Source organism: Chlorocebus sabaeus, chromosome 10 (genome assembly GCF_047675955.1).
Source record: "Chlorocebus sabaeus isolate Y175 chromosome 10, mChlSab1.0.hap1, whole genome shotgun sequence".
Taxonomy (NCBI): Eukaryota; Metazoa; Chordata; class Mammalia; order Primates; family Cercopithecidae; genus Chlorocebus; species Chlorocebus sabaeus.
In genome coordinates, this window is record NC_132913.1 from 18,641,547 (window position 1) to 18,655,778 (window position 14,232).

The 14,232-nt window shown below is 35.0% G+C and overlaps 1 protein-coding gene across 6 annotated transcripts in view; it reads right to left on the reverse strand.

Annotated features, from left to right (window-relative positions):
• The window catches only part of NCKAP5 (NCK associated protein 5), a 983,546-nt gene that overhangs the window by 369,425 nt on the left and 599,889 nt on the right, over positions 1–14,232 (reverse strand). The window lies entirely within an intron of this gene.

The following is a 14,232-nucleotide window of genomic DNA, read 5'->3' on the forward strand; positions in this document are numbered from 1 at the left end:
CCACTCCCAGCTTTAGGTGGTTCAGAAGAGAGACAGATACTACGTATGTTTGGGAGAAAGTAAGGGAAGAGAATAAGAGTCTCTGTCGGGTAATACATAGAATTTTCCTGGGTCTTATTTAAGGTCATCAAGGTGGTACCTCTATGAGTCTGCAAGAACCACAGTGTAACCGGGCTTTAGGTGTCCCCTAAGGAAGATACAGCTTAGATCACAACACTGAAGTCCTTTCAAATATCAGGCAAGTCTTCCCTCCAAGGATGACTACAAATAAGCCCAGACAGTAAAGACTAGAATGAATAACTACTCTTCAATGCTCAGACATCAAATAACACCTAGTAGGATCAACACCACCCAGGAAAACATGACCTCACCAAATGAAATAAATAAGGACCCAGCGAATAAACTTGGAGAAACAGAGATATGCAATCTTTCAGACAAATAATTCAAAATAGCTGTGTTGAGGAAACTCAAAGAAATTCAAGGTAACACAGATAAGTAATTCAGAATTCTATCAGACAAATTTAGCAAAGAGATTGAAATAATTAAAAATAATCAAGCACAAATTCTGGAGTTGAAAAATGTAATTAGCGTACTGAAGAATGCATCAGAGTCCTTTAATAGCAGAATTGATCAAGCAGAAGAAAGAATTAGTGAGCCTGAAGACAAGTTATTTGAAAATACAGTCAGTAGAGACAAAAGAAAAAAGAATAAAAAACAATGAACCAGACCTATGGGATCTAGAAAATAGCCTCAAAAGAACAAATCTAAGAGTTATTGGCCTTAAAGAAGAGGTAGAAAAAGAGATAGGGGTAGAAAGTTTATTCAAAGAGATAATAACAGATAACTTCCCAAACCTAAAGAAATGTATCAATATCCGAGCACAAGAAGGTTATAGAATACCAAGCAGATTTAACCCAAAGAAGACTACCTTAAGGCATTTAATAATAAAACTCTCTAAGGCCAAGGATAAAGAAAGGATCCTAAAAGCAGAACGAGAAAAGAAACAATTAACATATGATGAAGCTCCAATATGTCTGGGCAACAGACTGTTCAGTGGAAACCTTACAGGCCAGGAGAGAGCGACATATTTAAAGTGCTGAAGGAAAAACACTTTTACCCTAGAATAGTATATCCACTGAAAATATCCTTCAAACATGAGGAAGAAATAAAGACGTTCCCAGACAAACAAAAGCTGAGGGATCTCATCAATATCAGACCTGTCCTACAAGAAATGCTAAAGATAGTACTTCAGTCATAAAGAAAAGAACACTAATGAGCAATAAATAGTCATCTGAAGGTACAAAACTCAACATTTACAGTAAGCACACAGAAAAACACAGAATATTATAGCCCTGTAACTGTGGTGTATAAACTACTCTTCTCATATGTACAAAGACTAAATGATGAACTAATCAAAAATGATAACTATGACTTATTTTCAAGACATAGTACAATTAGATGTAAATAGAAACAAAAAAATTAAAAATGGGGTAACAAAGTTAAGCTGTAGAGTTCTTATTTTCTTTTTCCTTGTTTATGCCAATAATGTTAAGTTGTTAATAGGTTAAAGTAGTAGGTTATAAATAGTATTTGCAAGCCCTATGGTAACCTCAAACTAAAAAACATACAATGAATACACAAAAAATAAAAAGCAAGAAACTCAGATCACCAGAGAAAATTACTTTCATTACAGGAAGACAGAAACGAAAGAAAAAAGAGAAGATCATAAAACAACCAGATAACAAATAACAAAATGGTAGGCAAAGTCCTCACTTGTCAATAATAACACTGAATGTAAATGTACTACACTCTCCAATCAAAAGACATAGACTGGCTGCATAAATGAAAAAAGAAGACCTATTGATCTGTTGCCTACAAGAAACATACTTCACCTACACACATAGACTGAAAATAAAGGGATGGAAAAAGATACCCCACACCAATGGAAACCAAAAAAGAGCAGGACTTGCTATACTTCTATCAAATAAAACATATTTTTTAAAAACTATACAGAGACAAAAAAAAAGTCACTATATTATGATAAAGGCATCAATTCAGCAAGAAAATATAACAATTTTAAATAAATATGCACACAACCCTGGAGAACCCAGATATATAAAGGAAATATTATTACAGCTAAAGAGAGGGATAGGCCCAATACAATAATAGCTGGAGATTTCAATGCCCCACTTTCAGCAATGGACAAATCTTTCAGACGGAAAATCAACAAAGAAACATTAGACTTAATCTTACTATCAACCAGATAGATCTAATAGATATTTACAGAATCTTTCATCCAAGAGCTACAGAATACACATTGTTTTCCTCAGCACACGGATCACTCTCAAGGACAGACCATATGTTATGTAACAAAACAAGTCTTAAAACACTCAAAAATTAAAATAATATCAAGCATCTTCTCTGACTATCATGGAATAAAACTAGAAATTAATAATGAGAGGAATTTTGGAAACTATACAAACATGTGGGAATTAAACAATATGACCTGTGGGGTCACTGAAATAATTAAGAAGGAAATTGAAAACTTTCTTAAAACAAATGATAATGGAAACACAACACACTCAAACCTATCAGATACAGAAAGCAGAGTACTCAGAGGGAAGTTTACGGCTATAAGTGTTTATATCTATAAAGAAAAAAAAATTCAAGTGAAAAATCTAATGATGCATCTTAAAAAACTGGAAAAGCAAGAGCAAACCAAACCCAAAATTAGGAGAAGAAAAGAGATTATAAAGATCAGACCAGAAATAAATGAAATTGAAAGAAAAATACAAAGTATCAATGAAACAGTAAGTTGGTTTTTTGGAAAGTTAAACAAAATGGACAAACCTTTAGCCCCACTAAGAACAAAAGAGAGAATATCCAAATAAATAAAATCAGAAATGAAAAAGGAGACATGATAACTCATACTGCACGAATTCAAGGGATTATTAGGGGCTACTATGCGCAACTATATGCCAATAAATTGGAAAAATCTAGAAGAAATGGAAAACTTCCTAGATACATACAACCAAGATTGAATGATGAAAAAATCCAAAACCTGAACAGACCAATAACAAATAACAAGATCGATGCCACAATAAAAAGCTCCCCAGTAAAGAAAAACTTGGGACCTGATGGCTTCATTGCTAAATTCTACCAAATATTTAATGAAGAACTAACAGCAATTCTACTCAAACGATTCTGAAAGATAGAGGAGGAGGGAATACTTCCAAACTTACTCTACAAAGTCAGTATTACCCTCATACAAAAACCAGAGAAGCACACATCAAGAAAGACAACTACAGGCCAATATCTCTGATGAATACTGATGTAAAAATCTTCAACAAATTAATAGCAAACTGAATTAAACAATACATTAGAAAGTTCATTCATCATGATGAAGTTGGTTTTCTCCCTGGGATGCTAGATGGTTCAACATATGCAAATCAATTATGTGATTCACCATATCAACAGAATGAAGGATAAAAACCATATGATCATTTCAATTGATACTGAAAAAGCATTTGATATAATTCAACATCACTTCATGATAAACACCCTAAAAATACTAGGGATAGAAGGACATACCTCAACATAATAAAAGCCATATATGACAGACCCACAGTTAGTATACTGAATGGGGTAAAACTAAAAGCCTTTCCTCTAACATCTGAAATATGACAAGGATACCCACTGCTACCGCTGTTATTCACCATAGTATTAGAAATCCTAGCTGGAGCAAAGAGACAAGAGAAAAACATAATGGGCATCTAAATTGGAAAGGAAGAAGTCAAATTATCCTTGTTGGCAAATGATATGATCTTATATTTGGTAAAACCTAAATGCTCCACAAGAAATCTATTAGAACTGATAAATTCAGTAAAGTTGCAGGATACAAAATCAACATGCAAAACACAGGAGCATTTCTACATGCTAACAGTGAACAATGTGAAAAAGAAAAAATAATCCCATTTACAACAGTCATACATAAAATTAAATACTTAGGAATTAATCAAAGAAGTGCAAGACCTCAATAATAAAAACCATAAAACACTGATAAAAGTAATTGAAGAGGACATCAATAAATGGAACAACATTCCATGTTCATGGATTGAAAGAATCAATATTGTTAAAATGTCCATACTATCCAAAGCCATCTACAGATTCAATGCAACCCCTATCAAAATACCAATCACATTCTTCAAAGAAATAGAAAAAAAATCCTAAAATATATGTGGAACCACAAAAGATCCAGAATAGCCAAAGCTATACTAAGCAAAAAGAACAAAACCATAGGAATCACATTACCTGACTTCAAAGTATTCTACAGAGGTATAGTAACCAAAACAACATGGTACTGGCATAAAAACAGATGCATAGACCATTGAAAGAGAATATAAAATCTAGAAACAAATCCACACACCTACAGTGAACTCATTCATGACAAAGGTGCTAAGAACATACACTGGGGGGAAAAACTGTCTCTTCAATAAATGATACCAGTGAAACTGGACAACTACATGCAGAAGAATGAAACTAGATTCCTATCTCTCACCATACACAGAAGTCAAATCAAATGGATTAGAGACAAAACTCAAACTATGAAACTACTACAAGAAAATAAATACTGGGGAAAAATCTCCAGGACATTGGTCTGGTCAAACAATTCTTGAGCAATACCCCATAAGTACAGGTTACCAAAGCAAAAATGGACAAATGGGATCACATCAAGTTCAAAAGCTTCTATACAGCAAAGGATACAATCAAGAAAGGGAAGAGACAACCCATAGAATGGGAGAAAACATCTGCAAACTACCCATCTGACAAGGGATTAATAACCAGAATATACTTGTCCCAGTTAAAATGCCTTACATCCAAAAGATAAATAATAACAAATGCTGGTGAGGATGTGGACAAAAGAGAACCCTTGTAAACTGTTGGTGGGAATGTAAATTAGTACAACGACTAAAGAGAATAGTTTCAAGGTTCCTCAAAAATCTACCATATGATCTAGCAATCTCACTGCTTGGTATACATCCAAAAGAAAGGAAATCAGTATATCGAAGAGATAGCTGCACTGTTGTGTTTGTTGCGGCCCTGTTTATAATAGCTAAGATTTGGAGGGAACCAAAGTGTTCATCAACAGATGAATGGATAAAGAAAACAGTATATGTACACAATGGAGTACTATTCAGTCATAAAAAAGAATGAGATCCAGTCATTTGCAACAACGTAGATGGAACTGGAGATCATTATATTGAGTGAAATAAGCCAGGAACAGAAAGACAAACATCGCATGTTTTCACTTATTTGTGGGATCTAAAAACCAAACAATTGAACTCATGGACATAGAGCATAGAAGAACGATTATCAGAGGCTGGGAAGGGTATTGGGGCACTGGGAAGGTGGGGATGGTTAACATGGGTATAAAAGAAAATAGAAAGGATAAATAACATCTACTATTTGATAGCTCAACAGAATGACTGTAGTCAGTAACTTAATTGCACATTTAAAAATGACCTGAAGAGTGTAAATGGATTGTTTATAACTCAAAGAATAAATCCTTCAGGAAACAGATCCCTCATTCTCTATATTTTTATTTCACATTGCATGCCTGTATCAAAACATCTCATGTAACCATAAATATTAATATATATATACCTACAATATACCCAGAACAATAAATAAATAAATAAAATCAAAGGTTATAAAAAGATCAATAATCAGATCTTTTGCCTTGTAGGTAATAGTCACAGGTTCTGAGTTGTAGGGCATGATATGTATTTTCTAAGAGCCACCATACAACCCACAATAGATGGAAAACTGGGGAAGGTAGCAGAGATTGCAAAAATGTCCAAAAACATTGAACGCATCACAGGATCCCTGTTCCGGGAAACTTGGGGAGGCTTATACAATTTCAACAAATGAATTCAATGGGCGAGACAAAGACGTGGCCACCAACACCAGGACACCCATGTGACTGTCTCTGGAGGAGAAGGTTTGAGTGGCCCCAGCATAGGAATCCTACCCACATCCTATTTACAAGGGCCAGAGGGACCCCAGAGAAATGGGAGGACAGAGTGATGGATTTTTAAGTGTCTCAGCAATGCGTGTTAGATGACGTCTAGGTAATAAGCCAAACACAGGTGAAACCGATATTGCTGACAAATACATTTGATAATCTAATACAAACTTCAACAATTGGACATAGGAGGTAATATTTTAGGTGATGATATATTGCAGAACAAATCAAGATAACTTCTAGTATAGTTTACCTAGTAAACTTCTAAAAGTAAAGATTTATTTTAAGTCATTCGCAAACAACCATCAGCACATCCATGCAGCTTAAATTTCCGTTTAGGATCAGAGTCCTTGATCTTGAATTTGGAGCAACAGCCCAGAGGCCTTAAGATCTTTCACAACTAAATGCCACCACAATTGCTGTACACTCAATCATCTGGCAAGGTTTGGCCTAACTTAGGAGATCAGAGACCACGAGATTAGGAACACATTATCTTACTGACTGTACATAAACACACCAAACTTGTGAGATTATAATGCTATGAGACAAACCAGCAGCCCCTCCAGGACCAGGTCTGGCCCATGAACTGCTGAGTCCAGAGCCAGGCACCAACATGGGATAAGCCAACACCTGCACTCGCTGTAGCCAAGCTTGCCCAGCCATCAGCAGGCTCTGAACATGAGCACTATAAGCCACATATTTTGCAGGACCAGGAGAAAGTTCTGTGTGGACATTTCACAGGGCAAGTGGTCACAATGAAAACTATTCCATGGATAGCTTTGCTTTGATACTTTACAAAAAAAAAAAAAAGATTTAATGATTTTAAAATAATTTATTCAACATTTAATAAATGAGCATTGAGAAAACATAGAAAATGTCAGTAAAATTATACACGGAAATAACAGAAAACCATTTGTCAGTGAAACTGTCTTAAAGAATATATGGAAGCAAATATAATTTTAAACTTTCCTACAGAGTTTACAAACTCTGAGACCATGGTGTTGAAATCTGGTGGACATTACATTCACTTGGAGCAGAACACTGCAAAAATGAAGACATCAGGGCTCTAGCCCCAGAACTTCCGATTCTGACTCAACAAGCACTCCCTAAATAATTCTGCTATAGGTGGCCCAGGAACCACACTTCGGAAAACACTGCCCTAAGAGAGATGGGCATTAGAAAATTAAAAAAAATATTTTAACATATCTATTCATAACAGGGAAGTATTATATATTAATGAACCATAAAGTGAAGCTGTTGATCATATAAATGAGCTCAAAGATTTTAAAAATATTTTAAACATATCCTTCATTTGGAAGTTCGATGTTTTGATATTACTTTCTCCAAACACTGATTTTATATCCTGTATCATCTTTACTCAGAATTAACATCCTAAACAGTTAGAGAGTGAAATATTTAAACCCCTTTATTCATTCAGAAGGACATCTAGCATGCCTTATTAACAGGATTGAAAATGGATGAAAATGTGCTACAATATTCCTCAACTTTCAACTTCTGTCTGATAAAAATTTATCTGGCAATGTCCAGCCTGTAACTTCTCCTTTCTCCTCCAACTAGAATATCTAGTTCTTGTACTTTTATATTAGGTTGGTGCAAAAGTAATCATGGTTTTTGCTATTAAAAGTAATGGCAAAAATCACGAATACTTTTGCACCGACCCAACACTTCTCTAGTATTTCTTACATCCCACACCATGATGCAATTATCTGTGAATGCCATCTACCACACTGGACTACATTTTTTGGAATCAGAGACATGGCATTATCCGACCTTGTTTATGTCCTCAGTACACTCCTATGAACAAGGTTGGTATAAAATAAAAGTTTATTGAATTCAATGGAAAATGTGTATGCTCTTTTAATTTCAGGATAATTACATAATTCATTATATAGGTATACAGGCATATTTTAAAAATCTATTTACACCAACCAGTGTGGTTCTGATAAAAAATTGTTTTCTGAAAATGACAGGAAACATAAAAATGTATCCAACATATTGCAAACTTTTGAAAGAATAATGAAGGTTAAGGTAGAAGGGCATCTTATCTCAGGCATCTAGGCATAACTAGACGGCAATAAGAATGAGTTACTTTACACAAGGGAATTGATTTAGATATATTTGAAACGGGAGGTTGTGCAGAGTTGGGCTGGTCTATATTTCAGACATGCAATACAGGCAGCATTACTGGTTGCATGTAATTTCTCTTATTTCTCCAGGCCATGCAAAATTAATTAAAAGTTATTGAATTTTCTCCTGGATAATTTCTGGGCTGTTCATTCAAATTTGGAAGAGATAAGAGGTTTGGAATGGCCTGAGCGCAAATAACAAATGTTAGCTTATGCAAAAGCAACATCCTAAGAATAGTGATGATTTTGTAAAATACCCAAAAGGAGTTTTGCATACTTCGGAAGATGCTTTAATGGACTACAAATGTATATTCCACATGGGGTGACTGTGAATTTTTGAACTGGAGATGCTCTTTGCCTCTCTCTGATTTGCTTTGGAAGTAAAGCCGGGGAAAGAAAAGGCAAACTCTGTTAAAGTATAAGGAGTGCTGACGACTCAGTATGGCATCTCTTTCACATACTTGAACTGGAAGTGAAAAATAAGCATGGCTTCTCTCTATAGGAAATCACAAAGCCAGACACTATAAATGAACAAGGACTGACTGACTACTTCAGTTAGAATTCTGATGACGTTAATGTCAATAGGAGGAATTTCACAAGTAGTTTTCATTTGTTTCATGAATTTTGAGAATATTCATATCAGAAAATTGCTTTCCTATTACCTATACAGATTCAATAGACAGATGCTTTCAATGATATATTTATACAAGAGAAATATGTAAAAATATTTGCATACAGCACTGATGTGGTCATTAGTCCAAGGTATATGAATTGGAATTCTCTTTCTTAGATGAGGTTTAACAGTTCCATTTTAGAAAAGGTTGCCTTGCTTCAGCTGCCAAATGACCTCCTAAAAAATATGAGATGAAATACACACCTCAGGAAATAACCATCTTGATTAAACATTTGACCAATGTACACAACAGTGAACATACACAAGTCCTTTGTTCTATATTGAGTAAAAGTGCAAACACTGACTATCTAACATCCTTAGCCTCGCAAGTAAAAAGGAAAGAAACAACGCCCTCCTGTACATTCTTTGTAAAATAAAGGAGGGTGCTTAAGTTTTGTGAGAATGATTTTTTTCTAACAAAAATTCTCAATTAGCATTATGCCCAGTATAATTTAAATTCTGTAAATGACAAACACACCAAAGAATACCATATTGCTGCTATGTGAGAATGCTATCTTGAATACCATATCGATTTGTCCTATTTTTATGACATACTTGACGATTTGATTAAATAATCATCTGATAATTAAAGATGGTCAATATTTATTATGCAAGGATTTGACTTCGTTTTTATAATAGAAGACAAGTTTTTATTACAGAAGATAATCATACAACTTAACTTTATGCCAAGCTGTTTTTCCACCAATTTCCAAGTTTCTATATATATATTCAGCAGCCCAAACACAGTGAAATGGCAAGGTATAGAAAGCACCTAGTCCAAAGCCTGGCAAGTGGAGTGGGCATTCAGTACTTCCTTGGTGCCTCACTGAGTAGCACTGAGTAGATACTGGTAAACAATGAAAATGATGTAGCCTGGGTGGGAGGAGGTATGCAGCCAGCCAATATTTCATTTCTAGCCTACATGTTAATTGGTTTCAGATGTTCTTGCAAAAGAAAGGTGAGCAGACAGTAAAACAATTTCTACAAGAAGCCAAGGAATTCGTTTGTGAAAAATGAATAGAATTGTCATTTAAAATATCTATGATAGGTAATTGTATCTGACAAACTTAAATGCCTTTTAAAATTGCTCTAAATTAACGTGCCAAAATTTTTATTCATAACAGGGTTAGATACTCTCTAAACTGGTCTCAATGTTGTTTGTGTGTACGCACACACACGTGTGCTTTGTAAATTTCTCATAATTAAGGACTAATATTAATTAAGAATTGGATGACCTCATTGATTCAGCCATGTTTGGATGACCTGTCATTGGCATTATTTAATTTAACCCCAACGAAATAGATGAGTGAAAATCAGCATTCCTTTAAAGGTGGTCTTGTCTCTCTGTTTCATCTTGTATCATTGTTCTTTTGTATTGCAGAAATCTAGATTGTATATAGATATAAATAATTTTATAGGATTATCAAATATGTCAAAAAATTCTGAAGAATTTCATCTGATAGTTGCAAGGTTATTTTTTTAATGACCTCAAATTAACCACATTTGCTTCCACATTAACCATGCAGAAAGATTGGCCTTCCAGTGGGTGGGGCTTCCCACTTGAGCTACATCAGATTTGGACAAAGAATTCTAGAGAACCCTGACAATGCTTCTGTTGGGTTCAACATTTTATGCCACAAATTATTCTGTGAAAAAGAGCACTTTTATACAGAACTAATGTAACTCTAGGCAGAAATATAGATTTAGAAGAGTTTAACAATACTCGAGCTAATTCAGTGCCAAGTACTTATACTCCTGTTTACCTATCCCATAATCACACTTACCCATCTTTATAAATTAATAAATTATGCATGGGGTCAAACATGTCCTTGAACTTCTCTAGTACTTACAGACTAAAAAGTATAATTAAACAGGAATAAAATTTTCCTGAAAGTATACTTTGATTCAGGGGTTTCCAATCTTTTGGCTTCCTTGGGCCACAGTGGAAGAAGAAAAACTGTCTTGGACCACACATAAAATACACTAACACTAATGATACCTGATGAGCTTAAAAAAAAAAAATCCAAAAATATCATTATGTTTTAAGAAAGTTTACAAATTTGTATTGGGCCATATTCAAAACCATCCTGGGCCACATGCAGCCCAAGGGCCACAGGTTAGACAAGCTTGCTCTAATTGTTTCCTAAGAGTTAACATTAAATACCTAGAAAGAGTAACTCCCTTAAGCTTCTCATAGAATGCCTACCTCAGAGTGAGTACACAATAAATGCTTGTTCCTTGCTTTCCCCCGCCTGTCATGAGGGCAGAGACTTTGTCTCATCCTTTATTCTCTTATTTAACTCCCTGCACTGTTTCCAGTTTAATGCTGAGCACACAGCTTGGAATTCTGTAATCATTTTTTTTTTTTGATTGACTAAAAGACTGATTCGATGATACTGATAGTACAGCAGTATGCTTAAAATAATAAAGATATAGTTCCCTGCAAATGGAATATTAAATCTCCTTAAGGATTCAGATGCTACAGAAGGGAGAGCCCAGAAACAGACCCACATACATCTGAAAACTTGATATTTGATGTAACTGGCATTGCAGACCCATAGGAAAAAGACAGGCTCCCCAATAAATGAGGCTGGTAAATTGTTTATTCACAAATATATAAAAAGATCAATGCTTATAGTACAGGATATTTTTATGAATTGAAGGTTATAAACATTCCTTAAGCAGAACCCCAGAAGTACAAATAATGAAGGAAAAGTCTGATAAACACAACTGCATTAAAATAAAATATTCTGTTCATAGAAAGATGCAAGTAAAAGCATCAAAAATGCAAGAGACAATGTGAAAGCAGATAGTTGCAAGGCATATAACCAAAAAAGGACTGGTATCCCATCCATCAATAAGAGCCCAACAAACAACCCAAGGAAAATAGAAGAAAATCACATGAACAGGCACCTCAAAGAATATGTACTTTAAATAAAGGGCTCATAAACATGTAAAAAGATGCTCAGCTCGATTTAATCTGTAAATTCTAATAAAAACCACAATGATATCATGTCACAAACAATAGACTGACCAAAAAAAAATTAAGTCTGGCAAAATCAAAACTTGTCAGAATGTGGCACTCTGGGAATGTTTGAGCAATCCTAGGAGTAGTATAAATTGGTACAACTATTCTGGAGAGAAATTTAACAAGACCTAGTAAAGTTGAAAATGAGCCAACAACCCAGCAATTTCACTCCTACTTATTTATACATCCCTGGAGAAGCTCTTACACATGCGCTTAAGGAGACATGACCAAGATAGTTCTTAGGACCGGGCGTGTTGGCACATGCCTATAATCTAATCTCAGCACTCTGGGAGGCCGAGGTAGGAAGAACACCTGAGCACAGGAACAAAATGTCATCCCATCTCTACAAAAAATGGGAAAATTAGCTGAGTGTGTTGGTGTACATCTATAGTACCACTTGCTTGAGAGGCTGAGGCAGGAGGATTGCCTGAGCCTAAGAGTTCCAGGCTGAAGTGAGCTAAGAAGGTGCCACTACACCCAGTCTGGAAAACAGAGCGAGGCTCTGTAGAAAGAAGAAAAGAAAAGAAAGAAAGAAAAGAAAAGAAGAAAAAAAAAGAGGAGAGAGAAGAAAAAAGAAGAAAGAAAGATCTTCACAGCACTGTTTGTAAGAGCCACAAAGAAAAGATAAACACCTGAAGATTATTCATATGATGGAATAGTGCATAGCACAGAAAAAATGTGCTATCTCCACAAACTTCATACACAGGGTCCAGCCAGAAAGAGAGGAACAGAAGAATACATACAGTATGTTACCAATTTATAATGTTTTATAAATGGAAAACAATACTATGTATAGACTTGAGACCCATGAAAATGTTAAAAAGTAAATATATATATAATGTATAATATATATAATTAAGATACATTATATATTTTATATATATAATTAAGAGACACTGAATTTAAGATTAGATTAACTCTGAGATTGAAAGGAGGAAAATCAGACCAAAGAGAAATACAAAGGTGGCCATATTTCTATTTGTAATATTCCATTTCTTACTCTAGATGTTGGGAAGACAAGGGTTCTTTCCATTAGTCCCCTCTTATTTATGGGGATGCATTCCAAGGTGCCCAGTGGATGCCTGAAATAGTGAATAGTATGGGACCCTGTGTATACTATGTTTTTTCTATCTATACATATTTTTATGATAAAGTTTAATTTACAAATGAGGCACAGTAAGAGATTAAGAATAATTAATAATAAACTAGAACCATTATAACATTCTGTAATAAAAGTTATGTGACTGTAGTCTCTCTCTCAAAATATCTTATTGCACTGGACTCACCCTTCTTCTTGTGATGATATGAGATGATAAAAAATGCCTTTGCGACGAGATGAAGAGAGGTGAATGACATAGGCATTGTGATGTAGTGTTAGGCCACTATCGACCTTGAACACGAGCACTGAAATACTGGATGCCGTGACAGTTGATGTGATGCAAGAGGCTGTGCAATGATTAACAGGTGGGAAGCATCTACAGTGTAGACACACTGGACAAAGGGATGACTCACATCTCAGGCTGGATGGAGCAGGAGGGTGAGAAATCTCATCATGCTCCTCAGAAGAGTACCATTTAAAACTGATGAGTTGTTTACTTCTAAAATTTTCCATTTAATATTTTTGGACCATGGTTGTCTATGGGTAGTTGGAATCGTGGAAAGTGAAACTACAGATAAGGAGGCATCACTGTATATTAGTCTTTATACAACAGGCACAGAAATATTTAATTTTTCCACATATCTGCATTCCAAAAAGTCCAATATATTTTAGTTTTGCTTAATTGAAAATTCTAAAATAGTTCTAAATTCTTGAAACAAATAGCTCAAAAGTAGAGTCCCTCCAATTGAGATTTTTATTGTTATTTATTATTTACTTATTTATTTTGAAACAGGGTCTCCCTCTGTCCCCAGGCAGGAGTGCAGTAGTGTGATCATGGCTCCCTATAGCCTTCATCCCCCCAGCTCAAGTGATCCCCTGACCTTAGCTTTCCAAGTAGTTGGGACTACAGGCAAGTGCCACCGTGTCTCGTTAATTTTTTAATTTTTTATAGAGACAGTGTCTCACCACTATGTGCCCCAGGTTGGTCTCAAAATTCTGGTGTCATGCAATTCTCCCACCTCGGCCTCCCAAAGTGTTGGCATTACAGGCATGAGCCACTCCACCTGGCCCAGATGAAGTTTTAATTTTCACTAAAGAGAAACTACCTAGCTCTTTAGAAATCATTTAAAAACCATATAGGGCAATAGGCAAAGCATTGTCAACTATTTACATGATTTTAGAAAAAGAAAAAATGAATTTCTAGAAAGGAAAAGATCAGCATAAGGTTTCTTCAGAAGGGAAGAAATATAAGGGGTCGAG